The following is a 16,913-nucleotide window of genomic DNA, read 5'->3' on the forward strand; positions in this document are numbered from 1 at the left end:
TGTGCAGCAGAAATTAACACAGCACTGTAGATCAATCGTACTTTAATCAAAAAAAGAAAGAAAAGCAACACTCTGATACACATCTTCGAGTTGTGAACTACGCGCTAATACGCCAGACACCAGACTGGTGGGAACCTAAAGAATGATGACATTGACCTTCCAACAGTCAACTAAGGCTTGGACTCTGTCAACCTTTGCCTCAATTCTGTATTGAATTCTCCTCTATTCAAACACTTTCATGAATATGCATATGTCATTCAAGCCCCCCCCCCTCATGAATATGCATATATGCCTAGCTTACAACTTCCCTAATTTTGCTGTTCAGGGAGATGCTGCTTTAGAAAAGATTTCTCGTGTTTTCATCATTTGGTGCAAGTGATAAATCCTTCCTTCTGGTCTTTGGCTTGGCTGTGTCTTTTGACTTGATCCCCACCAAGAGGAAAACTTAGTTTTCAGGAAACACTAGAAGAGGAAAAGAGCAGAGGGAGAAACTGGCTTAATACCCATCAGTGCTTCTTAAAATTCAGTGAGTCACACAACAGACTAGAATCAAATAAAACAACACATAATAGAATAGAAAATAGAAACAGGATAGAAAATATCAGAGAGTATCAAATCAGGTTTTATCTTATGAAACTTTCGCTCCTGATTACTGATTCAATGTTGCACTGGGTTCCAAAGTGCAATGAGTTTCCTACTGTTGACCAAGGTCAAAGATAGTAGAAAAACTTTCTCAAAGATGACAAAATCTAAATACACATGGAAAGTGCCCAGTGGTATATTTGGCACTATTAGGGATTTTACTGTTATTGATCAGAACTGTGGATTCAGAATTGAGTTCCGTTATTGCAGGGTTTTTTTGTACCCATTTTCAACTGGTACAAATCTTCCAAATTCCAATTTTCAAATCTTTTAAAAAATATATATTTATTTATTTAACCACACCAGGGGTCTTAGTTGAGGCATGTGAGATCGTCAAGCTTCATTGCAGCACATAGGATCTTTAGTTGCAGCTGGCAAACTCTTAGTTGCAACACGTAGGATCTAGTTCCCTGACCAGGGATCAAACCTGGGGCCCCTGCATTGGGATCTGCAGTGCGAAGTCTTAGCCACTGGATCACCAGAGAAGTCCCTTCAAATCTTAAACTACACCCATTTGTTTGATTTTTGTACAGGGAGGATTTGATTGTATGGCTTCCTTAATTGAAAAAAAACAATGCATCTATTTCTTTTTTTTTTTTTTTGCATGTATTTCTTAAAGGCTATCATGACTGCAAATAAAAAGAAAAAAGGACCAAAGTCTGTAGATCATCTGGGGTTTTGACTGATTTAGTTTTTTAAAAGCCACATGATTGGAAATCCAAAAGATCAGTCTCTCATCTGACCTAGAAGTGGCCAACTCCTTCTCCGTTTCAGCACATGATCCTTCCTGCACCCTCCTGGGTACAGTCAGAAAGGATCTGGGGGAAAACCATCCAAGGTGACAAGCCTAAGCCTTGCCTTCAGTGGAGCTTATCATTTATTGTACCTGCTCTGTGCCAACCTGTGCAAGGCACCAGGGTGAAGATGATGACAAGAGTCCCTGTCATTGCAAAGACACCAGTGGGACTGATAGATATTGGCCACTGTGAGTGAGATGGTGGGAACTCCAATGGGGTCTGAACTCCAATCAGATCCCAGTCATGGGGACCGAGGGAGGTGGGCAGAAATAGCATGCAAGAAGAGGAGGGCTCTCGGCACATTCTGAAGGTTGAGCATGAGTTAGGCAAGCAGGAAAGCACCATCCAGGCAGTTGACTAAGTCCCTGAAGGGGTGTGTGTGCCCCCCACCTGGTGGAGGAGACTGTCTGACTCCACCTTCCTCCAGGCCTGGGGAGTCCCTTGGACCTAAACGGCGGCAACAGACAGATCAGGAGTAGGCTGAAAATAAAGGGACTTTCCTGGAGATCCAGTGGGTAAGACTCCACACTTTCAATGCAGGGGGCATGGGTGCCATCCCTGGCTGGGGAACTAAGTGCCCACTTGGTAGGAGCAAAAAAAGCAGAAGACTGGATAGGGCACAGTGCTGTCCCAGGGTGAGGAATCCAAGAGAAGGTGGGCCATCACTAAGGAGGAAGCCAGAGCCAACTCCAAGGGACAGTGTCACCAAGCAGATCCAAGGAACAGGCATGAGCCTATGCTCAGGCAAAGGGGCCAGGACGCAAGAAGCTCAGTGTCAGAAGGTTGTGTTAGAAAACTGTGTCTCCCAACAAGTCATGTGTGGAAGCTCTAACCCTGCAGTGTGACTGCATTTGGAGGTAACTAAGGTTCAATCAGGTCACTAGAGTGGACCCGAATCCAAGAGGCTGGCAACCTTCAATATAGTAGCTAATATATGTTTTAAATATCTGTTTATTTATTTGGCTGTGCTAGGTCTTATTTGCAGTATACAGGATCTTTACTTGTAGCATGCGAACTCAGTTGCAGCATGTGGAATCTAGTTCCCTGATTGGGGGGAGGGGGTGGTCAACCGTGGACCCCTGAATTGGGAGTGTAAAGTCTTAGCCACTTGACTGCCAGGAAGGTCTCTGGCACCTTTATAAGACACTAGCACATACTGTCTCTCCAGAGGCACAGGGCCACTAAGAACATAGCAAGAAGGCCAGCTCTAAACATGCCAGAAAGAGTTTCACCAGAAGTGAACCCTGCCAACACTTCAGTTTGAACTTAACATGTCCAGACATATGACAAAGTCAATTTCTGTTGTTTAAGCCACCCGGTCTGTGGCATTCTATTATTGCAGCCCAAGAAAACTTAGATGGATTGAGAGGAAGAGCTCAAGGTGGGACAAGGAGAGACACAGTCCCAGCAATTTAATTTGCAGGGCCTCATGCAACACGAAAACGCTGCAATCAATTAAAAAATTATTGTGCAAAAAAAAAAAAAAAAAAAGTTATTGAGCATTTCAAGAGGGCAAAAGCTGGGCATTATACCAGGCACAAATTATACACCCGTGAAGCTGGGCCTGAAGAGGGGATCAGCATGAAGGCCTTAAAGCAACACAGGGGTGGAGGGTCAGTCTACACTGCATGCTGCAGCCTTCCTGTGGGTTTGTACACAGAGACAGCTACACACGCACCAACTCAGACAGAAAGCAGGACGCGATGGGAGCTTAAATGGAATTACAAACGAAATGCAGAAAGCACAGGCAGAGAGAAATTAATTCCTCGGGAAGAATGGGGGTGATGAGTGAGCAGGCAGCTAAAACATCTTCTCCGGCTCACCCCCTCGTTCTCTGAGGGCAAGCCTCCAGCCGCCACATTTGTACCACGTGAAGGCACTCCCGGCCAAGGGGATTGGAGTAGGGCTGATCAGCTGATCCACAACGGCCAATCAGAGCTCTTCCCTGGGACTGTGGCCCAGATAGAGATTCTAAGGATGCAGTTAACCAGGTAGGTGGGGTGAGTCTTCCCCCCGTAAATGGGCTGAGAAAAGGAAGAGGAAGGCGGAAGCTGAGCCACAGAGGGGAGCCATTAGGGCTCGTGAAAAGTGTTTCCGCCTCTGAGTCTTGTTCTTTATGGACTTCTGGCGCCATTGATGCTCTGGGATGCCTTGAAACACTGGATCTTTTTCTTAAATCCCCCTTCTTTGCTTCCAGTAGTTTTCGTGAGTTTCTGTTACTTGCTGGGAAAGACTTCACAGAGGAGGGGGAAGTTTTCAGCTCAACCCTGAAGGATGAGCAAGAAGTAGGGAGTGGATGACATGATAGGAGAGTGGAGTTCCTGGTGGGGTGTTCTGCTGAGCAGTTCCTTCACACTCCTTCAGGTTTGCTATTTTTACATGAGAGTTCTCAGTTCCAGAGTGGGAGGCAATAATAAGAGGGAGTCAGAGATGGAAGAATATATTTCTTTATTAAAAGATTCGGATCAAAAGGTTTCTCTGCATGTCTGAAGGGGACCGCTTCCCCCCCCCCCCCCCGATCCTGAGGACATCCTCTTATTTGATTTTCTCCTCCTTTCAGTCCTTTTACTGGGTGTGATCATTCATCAGCTCATGACTTCCTGTAATATTATTGCAGCTTGTTACTCTTTGGAGTCCCACCTCTGCCTCTTGCTAGTGTTTGCTCTTGGTCACATTTCTTTTTTCTTTCTTCCTTCCTTTCTTTCTTTTGGTAGAAAAATTACTTTATTAGCCCCCCCCCCCCACCAGAAAAAAGTATAATCTAATTATAGGAGCATCAAATACATGAATGCCTTCTTCAGGTCTCATTTATATTTGTCAGAAACCATTCTGTTTCTTTAAAAATAGCTTTTCCACGGATTTATTGACGTATAATTGACATATAACATCGTGTAAATTTAAGGTGCTTATTTAATACACTCATGTACTGCCAGTGATCCACAAAGTTAGCTGACACCTCCATCACATTAGGTAATTACCATTTCTTTTTTGTGGTGAGAATGTTGAAGATTTATTCTCATATCAGCTTTCAAGTATAGGATACAGTAGTATTACCTATAATCACCATGTTGTGCATTAGACTCCCCAGAACTTACTCGTCTGTAACCAAAAGTGTGTGCCCTTTGACCAACATCTCCTGCTCATCCCCACCTTCCCCCAGGCCCTGATAATCAGCACTGTATTCTCTGCTTCTATGAGTTTGACTGTTTTAATTCCACACGTGCTGATACCATAAAGCATTTGTCTTTCTCTGTCTGAGTCATTTCACTTAGCATAATGCCCTTGGGTTTCATACATGTTGTCACAAATGTCAGGATTTCCTTCCTTTTCATGGTTGAATAACATTCCATGGTGTATAGCTATCACATTTTTATTCATTTATCCCTTGGCAAACAGTGTATTTCTATATCTTGCTGGCCATGTTTTTTAACCTCTCTATGCCTATGTTTCTGAATACACTGAGTTGGGACTGATAAATTGTAGGGGCGTTCTGTGCTCAGTCACTCAGTTGTGTCCAACTCTTTGCAACCCCAAGGACTGTAACCCACCAGGATTTTCTGTCCGTGGAATTTTCCAGGCAGGAATACTGGAGTGGTTGTTCCCACTCCTTATGCCTACTCCCAAGGGATCTCCTAGGTCCAAGGATAGAACCCATGTCTCTTGCACCTCGTGTATTGGCAGATGGATTCTTTACCACTAACACCACCTGGGAAGCTCCCTGTAGGGGTGCTGGAAGCTTAAATGAGTAGATACATGTAATGTTCCAAAATCTGTGCCTGGCACTGAAGATCTTCTTTAATGTGGGTTCTTGGGACTTCCTGGTGGCCCAGTGGTTAAGGCTTCACCTTCTAATGCAAGGAGTGTGAGTTAGATCCCTGTTGGGGGAGCTAAGATTCCACATGCCTTGCAGCCAAACAACAACAACATATAAATAGGAAGCAATATTGTAACAAATTCAATAAAGACTTTAAATGTCCACATGTCCACATCAAAACATGTTTTAGAAAATATATGAGTTCTTGATTTTTAAATATTGACGAGGGTTAGGGTTATAGGCTGAGCCTGAAGGATTGAGAGATGACTAAGAAATGGCTTCTACTCTTATAGTGGCCAGCATCCAGTAGGGACAGGCATGGAAAGAAATACTTCCAGGAAAGACACTCTATGTGATGTGCCAGAGGGAGGGTGGACACTGTGGGCAAGGAGGTTGACTGACCTGCTGGCACATAATCATAGAAGGCTTCACAGGACAGGGTTTTGAAGGATGAAGAGGAGTTCACATGGAGCAAAGCAAATAGAGGGCATTTCAGGGGAAAGGAATTGGATTGAGCAAAAGCTTGGAATCAAGAAAGGACTTGGTGTGTTTGGGAAATAGTGGGGCATCATGGATGAAGCTTAAAGAGTGTGGCCTGAGGGGATGATGAGGGCTAGACAAGAGGCTAAAGTGATGGGTGAAAAATATAATGAAAATATCTGACCTGATTTCTGCCTTACTGAGACATTTAGAGAAAATACTCCGCCACCTCCCAGGCTAAAAAAAGAAAGAGCAGAGTCTTAAGAATTACCCTGAAGAAGAATCTTCAGTCATTCATTCCTCCCCCGTGGAAGCATCCATGCCAGCTCTATCCCAGGCTCCCTTGAGGGGGAGGGCATGACATAGTTTTGGAGCTCTGACGTGCTGGTCTCTGAGGGGTGGGCAGGACAGGTTATGGCAGTGTGGGGGGTGGGAGCCAGTGTCCAGACAGGAGGTTTTATGATGGAGCTGGAGGTGGACAGTGAGTGTCCAGCCTCACCAGACACCTTCTTGGGGTCCATGCCCAGCCCTGAGCTCATCCCCTTTCGTCTCACCAGGGAAGTTCCAGTTGTCTGTTAGCTGCTGCCCAGTATCCCCCTGGTGACACCTGCCACCACCTCCAAAGGCTTTCTGCGGCTGTCTCACACCCTGCTCACTCCCATAAGGCCCTGATGCCCCTCACTGGGTGTTTCCCGGGGAGGGCAGCCTCGGCCGCATCTCAGGGTCCTGGGGGTGGGGGGGAGCAGTGATCAAGAGATGCATTCCTGTGGTTCTTCTGCCCTATTTTTTCTTTTCTTTTTTGGCTCTGCTGCACAGCTTGTGGGATCTGAGTTCCGGGACTTGGGATCGAACCCATGCCCCCTGCACTGAAAGTGCAGAGCCCTAACCACTGGACCACCAGAGAATCCCCTCTGTTGCCCTGTGTTAACAGGGACTCTTGGCGATGATGCCCATACTTTCTGGTCTCATTCCCTAGAAGCGGCTGTGAAAGAGAAAGTGAAAGTCGCTCAGTCGTGTCCAGCTCTTCGTGACCCCATGGCCTATAGAGTCCATGGAATTCTCCAGGCCAGAATACTGGAGTGGGTAACCTTTCCCTTCTCCAGGGAATCTTACCAACCCAGGGATCGAACCCAGGTCTCCTGCATTGCAGGCGTATTATTCTTTACCAACTGAGCTATGAGGGAAGCCTCAGAAGGGACAAGACAAAACAAGACAATTCCAGGCCTGGGGAAGTGGGAAGGAGTTTGAGGTCCAAGTCCATTTAAGACTTTCCTAGGCCCCAGGGCCTGTTTCTGCTGAAGGCCACATACCAACCCATCATACAAAATGCGTCCACTCTTGACAGTAAATAGAATTCTTTATCATGTTATATTGACCTGCAGTTTACTAGTTGACAAAATATTTCTGTGAGATCAGGTATTAGCTTCGATTTTCTTTCCTTCTTTTGAAGGGAATAATTTTCCCAGCTCTCAGATCTTGTAGGGCCTTTGCCAAACTAGGTTGGAGGCAATAGGCTTTTTTTTTTCTATCTTTTTGACTTTTGGCTTTCTTTTTTCTCTTTTATGCCGAATCTTAGTCCCCTGACCAGGGATTGATCCCGTGTCTCCTGCAGTGGAAGCACAGAGTCTTAACCACTGGACCTCCAGGGAAGTACTGAACCAGACTGTTTTTGAAGAGCCTCTCAAAGAAGCTCCCCACCCCTCAGCCTTCTGGAGCATCCCGCTATGAGCTTCCCAGTGTCCCCTGGGACAATCCCACCCTTAGTGACAAACCTGGGAAATCAACATTCTCACTAAATATGAGGGACGTGTCTCCCAGTCTAACCCAGCACACTGTGGGTACTTAATAAATGTACTTTGCCTGGCTTCCCCATGCCCTTTCCTCCTGGAAGCAGGCCTAGAGATGGGGAGAACCTGACCCTGAACTGGGAGGGCTGGCCTGGCCTGCCCCATGCTTTCAGAGTGGTCACAACACACACTCACGGCAGAAACCAAGATGTCCCCCTTGGGTAGTAGGACTTCAGGGAATCGTGTTTGTTTGTCTTTTCGTGTTTACTAGCATTTTACAATTTTTCTCTCATGAACATGTCTGACTACTCTAATAGTGAGAGGGGAAAAATGAAAACCATGTATATTTAGTGTGCTTTCCTTTTATTTCGGACGCACCATCTCACTGCTCCTCATGGCGAACCTGTGAGAGAGACAGGACAAGGAGCACCCATTGTACAGATGGGAACACTGAGGTTCTTAGGTCAGATCCCTAGTAACAAGAAATTTATTACAGGACTTCCCTGGTGGTACAGTGGATAAGAATCTGCCTGCCAGTGCAGAGGACACGGGTTCAATCCCTGGTCCGGGAAGATCCCCCATGCCTCTGAGTAACTAAAGTCCGTGGGCCCCAACCACTGCTTGAGTTCTAGAACCCGAGAGTTACAACTAAGAGCCCATACGCCTACAGCCTGTGTTCCACTACAAGAGAAGCCCCCACAATGAAAAGCCTGTGCACCGCAGTGAAGAGTAGCCCCCACTCGCCACAACTAGAGAAATCCCGTGTGAAGCAACGAAGACCCAGCCCAATCAAAGATATAGAAATAAATAATTTTTTATGAACACGTTCATGAATTTACCGAGAGTAACAACAGCAAGAACAAACAAACAAAAAATATCAAAGAAGAAGAAGAAAGAAGCCTATTGCAAAAGACAGAGGGAAAAAAAAAAAAAAAGACAGAGGGAGCCCCCGCCGCCTGTTGCCTCGGCAGCAGGACAGACAGTAGCGACAAAGGCTCAGGGTCTGGGGTCGTGCTGAGGGGCGGGTACAACACCTGGAAGGCCGCAGAGTTCCAGGGACAGGACCGGATGAGGGGAAGCCTGGGCCCAGGGAAGGAGGCCCCAGGGCTGGACAGGTCAGCAGGCTAGGGACTTGGACCTGGAGCCCAGGGGCCCGTGTGGGTGGCAAAGCCCCCAGATCTCCTTCCCACACCCCTCTGCTTCCACCGTCTCATCCCAGCAGAAGGACCGCTTCTGACTTGCATTTAAGCCCCCAAGATAAAGTCTGAACTCTGGGACCCACGAAACCCTGCTTAGCCCTTCCCCTCCTCCGCAAACTCATCTGGCTCCTTTCCCTCCCCAGGTGAATTTCATTCCCTCAACAAGTATTTATGGGCACCTCCCGGGTGCTGGACATGCAAGGTTGGTCAGGTCAGAGGCCCTCCCTGCTCTCCCAGAGTTTACCGCCTACCAAACTGCAGCTCCTTGGTATCTTCAGTTTCTCCTGCTTGGGATGCCTTCTCCAGTCCCCTTTGCCTGGCCTATACCTGGTCATCTTTCAGGTTTTGGCTTAAAGGTCACCTCCTCCAGGAAGCCCTCCCCACTCAGACTGGATGAGCCACCCTTATTTTGAGATCTACAGTGCTCTGTACGCCCTTTACCACATCATCTTGTAACTTGGTCATAAGTTGGCCTCCTCTACCAGACTGTGATTTCCTAAAGGAAATCAACCCTGAATATTCATTGGAAGGATTGATGCTGAAGCTCCAATATTTTGGCCACCTGATGCGAAGAGCCGACTCATTGGAAAAGACCCTGATGCTGGGAAAGATTGAGGGCAGGAGGAGAAGGGAGTGGTAGAGGATGAGAGAGTAGGATGGCATGACTGATTCAGTGGATATGAGTTTGAGTAAACTCCGGAAGATGGTGAAGGACAGGGAAGCCTGGCGTGCTGCAGTCCATGGGGTCTCAAAGAGTCGGACAGGACTGAGCCTCTGAACAATGGCAACTATATCCAATGTGATCTCATCTTGAGGTTAATTACCCTCAGCAAATACATTTCCTTAATTTTCCAAATAAGGTTACTGTCACAGGTACCAGGGTTAGGACTTGGATATATTTTGGATTTTCTTTGGACGGAGGCACATTTCATTCCACTACATCATCCCATCAGGGGTCAGCGACAGTGTCAAGCTCACCTACACATCTCCACAGAAAATACTCATTGGAACAGAAAAGGTGTCGGTTACAGGACTCAGTGACTAGGGATTCAAACAACGTGCCCAGAACAGATGCCTGGGGGGCTCCACAGATGGAGTGGACGGCAGGGGGGACCGCAGGGGGGACCGCAGATACTGCAGGCCAGCATCCCTGCCTCCGGCAGCACCAGCTTCTCTGGAGAGGACTGAGGAAAGGCCTGGCTGCCCTCTGTCTAGGCACTGAGGCTGGGCTGTGAGCATAGCCTGGTCCCCAGCATCTGGGACCTGGTGAAAACCTGGGGTCTTGTGGGCAACACCCAGGCTGGAGAATAAAGGGCTGAGTGATTACAGCGGGGGTGGGGGAGGGGAGAGGATGAGGGGGCGGCAGCAGCAAGGCTTTTGACCTGGGAGTCTAAGGACATGGATGGGCGTAGTGTCCTCTCCTGGCCCCCACAGGCAGCTGGGACCCTCGTGGCCTCCCGGCACTCCCTGGAGGCTGGGACTGCCAAAGACAGTTGGTGGGGACAATGCAGGGACCATCTCAGCCCTTGAATGTGGACCCAGAGAGCTGATGGGCTTGATAGTGAGGTGGGGACAGTCCCAGTACCCCTGGGCCCCTGAGCCTCAGGGGCAGGTGGACAGGTTGAGACCCAGAAGCAGAGAAGGGACTGGCAGACAGGTCACCCTGAGCACATGCTGGGTGGGGGCCCCTCCATCCAGAGCTGCAGCTCCTTCTGAGGTTTCCTCTGCCCTAATGCCAGTGGCAGCTTCCTTCTCAAGCTAAGAGCTCCTAGTTGCAGGTGAAGGAGGCAGCCCAATTGAACCATAAAGAAGGTTGAGTGCCGAAGAATTGATGCTTTCAAGTTGTGGTGCTAGAGAAAACTCTTACGAGTCCCTTGGACAGCAAGGAGATCAAACCAGTCAATCCTAAAGGGAATCAACACTGAATATTCACTGGAAGGACTGATGCTGAAGCTGAAGCTCCAATACTTCTGCCATCGGATGCGAAGAACTGACTCATTGGGAAAGACTCTGATGCTGGGAAAGATTGAAGGCAGGAGGAGAAGGGGACGACAGAGGATGAGATGATTAGATAGCATCACTGACCAATGGACATGAATCTGAGCAAACTCTGGGAGATGGTGAAGGACAGGAGAGCCTGACATGCTACAGCCCATGGGGTCACAAAGAGTTGAATATGACTTAGTGGCTGAACAACAAGGCACCCCGGAAGATTGCCCTCATCAACACTTGCCCATCCTGAGTCCCAGCCTCTTGCCTCTTGCTCTTCGCATCTCAGTCGGCAACTCCCCAAGGAACTGTGTTGGTAGCTACTGCTCAAGGGGCCACTTCCTTACCTGGCATAGATCAGGGAGGCAGGTAGGATCAGGCAAGGTGGGTGCCCTCAGGTGATGGGGTGATAGTAAACAGAAATTAAAGGGCTCCTCGGAGAGAGAAAGAGCCCAGGATTTGGGGCCAGGACTCGTGGGCTGGACATGGCCCATGATTTCAGCTCTCCTGGACTTGGGTTCCTCATCAGCAAAATAATAGCAGCAGCAGCCTGGCAGGATCAAAGGGGATGATGAATATAAAGAGGTTTTGGAACACGCCTGACAGATCTCAGCTGTGTGGCTTTGCTGCTAGAATCCCTTTGTGTCTAATGTTCTGATCTTTAAAAGGTTCCTTCCTGTACGTCACCAGAAAAAAAATAGACTGTGAACACAGAAGTGTCCAGTGGTTCCGGCCTCCTATGCTGGCAAGGAGGGCTCTGGTCCTCTGGAGGGTGGGAGGGGAAGGGAGGTGGGTGGAGAGGCCAAAAGGAAGCCAGAGAGCTCATGGCTGGAGAAAAACAGTGTGAGGCCAGGAGAGGGAAAGCCCGAACAGAGAGCCCGGGAAAGAGTGGGTAATTGCGGCAGCTCCCGGTTGCTGAGGACTTGCTGTGCTCCGGCCTCCAGCTCCTTTAATACTCCTCCAAGCTCGTGAGTTGTCATGTATGGATGTGAGAGTTGGACCATAAAGAAGGCTGAGCGCCGAAGAATTGATGCTTTCGAATAGTGGTGTTGGAGAAGACTCTTAAGAGTCGCTTGGACTGCAAGGAGAGCAAACCAGTCCATCCTCAAGGAAATCAACCCTGAATATTCATTGGAAGGACTGATGCTGAAGCTGGAGTTCCAATACTTTGGCCACCTGATGCGAAGAGCTGACTCATTGAAAAAGACCCTGATTCTGGGAAAGACTGAAGGCAGGAGGAGAAGGGGGCGACAGAGGATGAGATGGTTGGATGGCATCACCAACTCAATGGACATGAGTTTGAGCAAGCTCCGGGAGATGGTGAAGGACAGGGAAGCCTGGTGTGCTGCAGTCCATGGGGTCACAAAGTGTCAGACATGACTGAGCGACTGAGCAACAACAAAGCTTGTGAGCTGAGAGCAGCTTCATCCCCATTTTACTGATCAGGACATTTTGCTCAGAGGTGTGAAACCACTTGTCAGGGATGGTGATTCAGGTTCATGTCTGCCTGACCTCAGAGACTTAGGCTGAGCCTCTCCAAACACAAAAGAGTTGGGCCTGCAGGCAGAACAAGTCTCAAGACGCAGAGCAGACAAGCTTCTGGCCAGGGCCTGGAGAATGTGGAGTTGCTGCCGGAGAATTGGCCTTGGGGTCCAGGTTCCCATCTTGTCTCCGAAGCTCCCCCACTGAGCAGCCTGGGCCAGTCCTTCCTTTCTCTGGATTGTAGCTCTTTGATCTGTAGATGGGCTGACTCCACACACAACATCCCAGAGGTGGAGCATCCTTTGGGCCAGACCAACCTCAGGGTGATTCCTCAACTAAGGCGCCCTTGGATCTTCAGGAACTGGTCACAGTTGTCCCAGGGGCTGATGAAGAGTGAGGAGTGTCCCTGCTGGGAGATGGGGTGAGCAAGCCCTCAGCCATGACAGCTCCATCAGGACCGGGTGGTGGAGAAGATGCAGAACCGGTGATGCGGCTGGCTCCAGTTACTAGGGCACGGGGACTTCATGACAGGCCCAAGGGAGGTGACCTCTTTAGGGGGGTGTGCAAAGGGGGGAGGAAGCAGGATGTGGCCTTCACCAGCCGGCCCCGTGGCCACACCTTAGACTCCGAGTCACACAAGACCTTCTCGTTCCTGGGGAGGGTCCAAGGTCCAGAGAGTTTCCAGCCAGAAGCAGTGTGAGCCATGTCCCTCTCCCCAGGGCCACCCCAGCCCAGGCACCTGGTGGGTGGCATCACCCGCAGGGGTCTTACATCTTGCAAGGGACCCCAGATAGGGTGTATGCCCTCAAGGCAGACCCCACTCCATGAATGACTATGTGTCTCGTAGGGTTTATAAGGGGCACTGAAGGTGGGCTGCCCTTGGGCAGGAGATTTGTCCAGACCCAGGTAAGACGTGGGCCCTGACTGCAGCTTGCAGTTAATTCCAGCTGTCTGGGAACCTCCACCTGCTGTCAGTTCCCCGGTTACCCTGCTACTGGGACTCCAGATTCCGTGACACGACCCCTCCCCTCAACACCCACACTGGGATCCACCTGTCCCTCCGCCACCGCCTCTCCCTAGCACTCCATTCACTTATTCATTCACAGAACATCTTTTTTTGGCTGCACTGGGTGTTGGTTGTGGCACGCAGGCTTCTCCTGTTTCAGCATATGTGGGCTCCAACAAGCACAGCCTTGTGGCCCCAAAGCATGTGGAATCTTCCCCAACCAGGGGTCGAACCCATGTCCCCTGCATTGGAAGGTGGATCATTAACCACTGGACCACTCCACACATTTATTAAGTACCTACTGTGTGCCATGTACTGTATCAGATATATTACAGGGGGGAAAATGGATCTGTCAAACTGTAGAGTTAAAAGAAAGGACTCTGGATCCAGGGGATTCAAGCCCTGGCTCTGCTACTTTCCAGGTGTGTGACCATGAACTATTACAACCTCTCTGAGCCCCGATTGCCTCAACTGTAAAATAGGGCTAAGAATAGTATCTCCCCATGGAGCTGGGGTGAAGATTCAATGCCTTAATACAATGCTCGAAGAGCACTTGGCTCATGGTAAGTGTGCCGAGTGTTTGTGGTTATTAGTCTCATGGTAGATGCGTAAAATGAACTGTAAACAAATAAAGTAATTGCCCGTTATGGCTGGTGTTCTGCAGGGAATAAACGGTGTGCTGTGGGTGGAGGGAGAGATGGGGTGGTCAGGAGGGTCTCTCTGAAGAAGTGATTTCTTTGGGGTGCCCACGGAGGAGGAAACAGTCTTGGCAAGAGCGAGGAAAGTGCTTTCCAGGCAGAGAGACCAGTAAGGGAGAAGCCCTGAGGTGGCAACGGCTTGGCAGGTGTTGGGAACGGCAGAAGGCGGAGAGGCAGGAGATTGGAGGGTGAGGAGAGCGCGGCGGGTCCTTGTAAACCACAGAAAGGAGTTTGGCTTTTATTCCAGTGCAGTAGGCAGCCACACAAGGTTTTCGGGTGTTTCTGTAAGTCGTCCTGGAGTGTATCACACACGTAGAAAAGTACATGGATCAGGGGCTTCCCTGGTGGTCCAGTGTCGAAGACTCCGTGCTCCCAATTTGGGGGGTTTGGGTTCGATCCCTGGTCAGGGAACTAGGTCCCACATGCTGCAACTAAAGACACCTCATGCCCCGGAGAAGATCCTGCAGGCTGCAACTAAGACCTGGCAAAGCCAGATAAATAAATATTTTTAAAAAGAAAGAAATGCATGCAAATCAGAAGTGTGCAGTGCCACAAATTTTCACACACACACACACACACACACACACACCAGAGCCAGGAGTGGGGAATGGGGCTGCAGAACCAGCTCTGAGATCAAAACCAGAACACGAACAGCACCCTGGAATCCCCCTTCCAGGCACCACCACCCCTGGGGTAACCTCCATGCTGACTTTGAACAGCAGAGGGTAGTTCTGCCTGCTTTTTGCGCTGTGAATGGAACCTTACACCATGTGATCTCCTGTGACTGTTTTCTTTCGCTCAACATTACAAGTAACATTCAGCCACCCGTTGCAGATGGTGGCAGCTCTCTCTGCTGTGCAGTGTCCCACCGTGACTGTCCCGCTACACGCTCAGATACTCGTCTGTGGGTAGGCACCTGTAACCCCTGGCTTTGGTGCACCGTACTTATGCTTTTTTCTGGTCACTGAAGGTTTTTTTTAACATGAAATTGACAAGATCTCCTTTCAACTTCACTCCAGACTCCAGTTCCCACATCAGCCCGCCGCACTGACACCAGAAGCAGACCAACTTCAACCTCACCTTTTTTTATTTTTTGAATTTTTGGCTGTGCTGGGTCTTCACTACTGCATGCATACTTTTGGCGAGTCGAGGCTACTCTCTAGTTGTGGTGGGCGGGCTTCTCATTGCGGTGGCTTCTCTTGTTGTAGAGCAGGGGCTCTAGGGCACTCGGACTTCAGTAGTTGTGGCGCTTGGGCTCAGTTGCCAGGAAGCAACTGGGATCTTCCTGGAGCAGGGATTGAGCTGGTGTCCCTTGCACTGCAAGGTGGATTCTTAACCACTGGACCACCAGGGAAGCCCCTTCATCTTTTTTAAAAATTTTATTTTTATTGAAGTATAGTTGATTTACAATGTTGTGCTAATTTCTGCTATACTGCAAAGTAACTCAGATGTACACATATATACACCCTTTTTTAATATTATTTGCCACTGTGGTTTATCCCAGAGATTGCATATAGTTCCTCGTGCTATACAGTAGGATCTTTTTGTTTATCCACTCTAAATGTAATAATTTGCATCTCCTAAGCCCAAATTCCCAGTCCATCCTTCTCCCTCCCCACTCCCTCTTTGCAAACCACAAGCCTGTTCTCTATGTCTGTGAGTGTGTTCCTGTTTCTTAGATAGGTTCATTTGTGCCGTATTTCAGATTTCACAGATAAGTCATATCATAGGGCATTTGTCTTTCATATCATAGGGTATGTGTCTTTCTCTTTCTGACTTATTTCATTCAGTATGATAATCTCTAGTTGCATCCATATCGCTGCAAATGCCATTATTTCATTCTTTTTTAAGGCTCAATAGTATTCCACTGTGTATATGTACCATAACTTTTTTATCCATTTGTCTGTCAATGGACTTTTAGGTGGTTCCCTGTCTTGGCTATTGTGAATAATGTTGCTATAAATGTAAGAGGGCCTGCATCTTTTTGAATTATAGTTTTGTTCAGGTATATGCTCAGGAGTGAGACTGCTGGGTCACATGGTAGTTCTATTTTTAGTTTTCTGAGGAACCTCAGTACTGCTTTTCATAGTGGCTGTACCAACATTGTAGGAGGGTGCCCTTTTCTCTATACCTTCTCCAGCATCTGTTATTTGTAGACTTTTTAATGAGGGTCATTCTGACTGGTGTGAGGTATTGGTAGTACCTCACTATAGTTTTGACTTGCATTTCTCTAATAATTAGTGATGTTGAGCATCTTTTCATGTGTCTACTGGCCATCTGTATGTTTTCTTTGGAGAAATGTCTGTTAATGTCTTCTGCCCAGTTTTCAATTGGGTTATTTGGATCTTTTTGTTGTTGACAGACCTCACCTTTTTGCTGCTCCAACAGAAGCCAGTATCAGAGTATACCATTTTATGTGCTGGTGGTGTGTTTAATTCAATGCTCCCACCTGAATCGGGAACCCTTTAGTGCCTCAGTGTCCTCATGTGGAAAATGGGTCAGTCATCCCGAACTGCAGGTGGCTGCCTATGAAGACTAAGTTAAATGAGAAATGTCAGTGAGAGTCTATGGCCCTTCCTCCTTCCAAGGAGCATAATTAATGTCTTTTGTCTCCTTTTTCTTCAGAATCCATAAAATGAACTGAAAAAGGGGTGCCCCTGTGAGTGAGAGTGAAACTGCCTCCCTGGCTCCCCGGGGTCCTCCTGCCTTCTAGATCAAGGGCGCCCCCTCCCTGCCCCAAGACCAGCACAGACCCGGCCCCTAGACCCCACAGGTTGCCCTCAGTCTCTACGTCCCAGAGGGTAGATGATCCAGAAACCACTGCTGCCTTAGCACTCTGGCTCGCCACCTGAGAACCTCGCCCCCTCCCCATCCCATCCCACCCCAGATCCTACAGATCCCCTGAGAAGCCCCTCCAGGGACTCACCCAGCCTGCTCTCAGGGTTACTGCGCCCACAGCACGTGGCACCTTCCAGCGCACATCCTAGCCCTTCCCAATGCATGTGCGCCTCCCTGCCAG

The sequence above is a fragment of the Muntiacus reevesi genome, chromosome 5 (genome assembly GCF_963930625.1).
Source record: "Muntiacus reevesi chromosome 5, mMunRee1.1, whole genome shotgun sequence".
NCBI classification, from domain to species: Eukaryota; Metazoa; Chordata; class Mammalia; order Artiodactyla; family Cervidae; genus Muntiacus; species Muntiacus reevesi.